This window comes from Gekko japonicus, unplaced genomic scaffold (genome assembly GCF_001447785.1).
Source record: "Gekko japonicus isolate JY-2015 unplaced genomic scaffold, Gekko_japonicus_V1.1 scaffold17, whole genome shotgun sequence".
Classification (NCBI taxonomy): domain Eukaryota; kingdom Metazoa; phylum Chordata; class Lepidosauria; order Squamata; family Gekkonidae; genus Gekko; species Gekko japonicus.
This window is the reverse complement of record NW_015163604.1, coordinates 2484754-2486492: the sequence shown is the minus strand read 5'-3', so window position 1 is coordinate 2486492 and position 1739 is coordinate 2484754.

The following is a 1739-nucleotide window of genomic DNA, read 5'->3' as shown; positions in this document are numbered from 1 at the left end:
TTCTGTATACAGTTGTAGGAGCTTTATTGCAATGTGGTATGGTCTGATATTATGTTCTTATTCCAGTGTGGGGTGTGTGTGGGGCAATGGAAGCTGAGTGATAGGGTCTCTCCAAGTGATTGCCAGAAGTGAGATGCGTCCTGGTCTTGTGTCTTACAGATAATCTTACAAATAGTCCTTTTCATTTATATCATGCTTTCAACTTTAAAAGGATCATAATGCTGATTGTGTGAACTTAGGCAAATCACGAGAGGTAGAGCAGGAAGGGTTGCATCAGTGCTTAGTTCTTGTGGCCCTTTCTTACACGCCCAGGGAAATGCTGATCACCACTTTGGGGCCAGGAAGCAATTTTTCTCCAGGCCAGTTTTGACCCCAGTGATCCTGGAGGTTTTTAAAATTATATTCTGGGTGTGGAACAGCGGTCACTGGGGTGTGGGGGGGGTATTGGTGAATTTCCTGCATTGCACAGGGGGTTGGACTAGATGACCCTGGAGATCCCTTCCCACTCTATGTCTATGATTTTATAATTCACCCAGGCTGGCTGTGGGCATGCCAGCACTTCTGTCAGGCAGAAGCGCCCAAGATCCTCCCCCTCCCCTTTTCCTTCGCCTGACTTGGAGGTGAAGGGAAGGGAGAGGGGGGGAAGAATGGATCCCAGGTGCTTCTGCCTGTCAGAGGGGCTGGTGCACACGTCCGGTGATGTCAGGGGGTGTGGCATATGCTAATAAGTTATGCTAATGAGCTCCTGCAGCTCTTTTTCTACGAAATGACCCCTGGGTTCAAGGCTTGGACTATGATCTAGAAGCCTGGGATTCAAATATCCACTGTGCCATGAAGCTTACTAAATGTTCCTGTGCCTGTCAGTCTCTGTCAGCCTACCCCACAGGGTTGCTGTGAGGGTAAAATGGAGAAGGGCAGAATAAGGTAGGCCACCCTGAGCTCCCAGGAGGGAAGAGTGGGTTTAAAATATACTAAAAGAATAAATACATTTAATAAATAAATGCAGTTTATATGCCCACCCAGATAGACTTTGGGCACTTTTGTTTGTGCAGCAGACCTCCCCAAGGCTAACATGCGATAGCGCTGCTGGATAAAACCAGTGGTCCATCTAGTCCAGCAGCCCATTTCACAGAGCAGGCAACCAGTTGCCCTGGAGGGCTGACAACAGGGCACAAAGGCCAAGGCCTTCCTTTGATGTTGCCTCCTGGCACCAATAGGCAGAGATTTACTGCCTCTGAATGTGGCTCTTCCCCTCAGTCACCATGGCCTGTAGCCACAGATAGGTCTATCTGCCATGGATCTGTCTAATCCCCTTTAAAAGCCAATATATCCCCATTTGTCCTGAAATGTCTCCTGAATGGGTTGAAATCGTTTTGAGATATTTTGGGAAGGTCAAGACCCTTTATGCTTGAAAGGCAAAGCAGTTAATATGCAAGCATTTGTGCATTCATGTAAGCCAGTGTTAAGCTTTCAGAAAGATAAGTAGGATAAAATTTGGCAGTGAGGGCAATGATTTTGACTTGCATTATTAGGGGGGGGGGTTCACTCCGTTCTCTGCAGTGTGCATTTGGAGTAATGATAATCCCATTATTGCCCTTGTAAGAACAGGTGCTCTTGCTACTTTTCTTCCTATTTTCTGTCTAAATTTGTCAACTGAAGCACTATGGTATCTGTCTGTAGCTTCGAGTGACAAGAGTGGCAGGTGGTGTCAGCAAGGTGCCTAATGATGGGAAAATTTG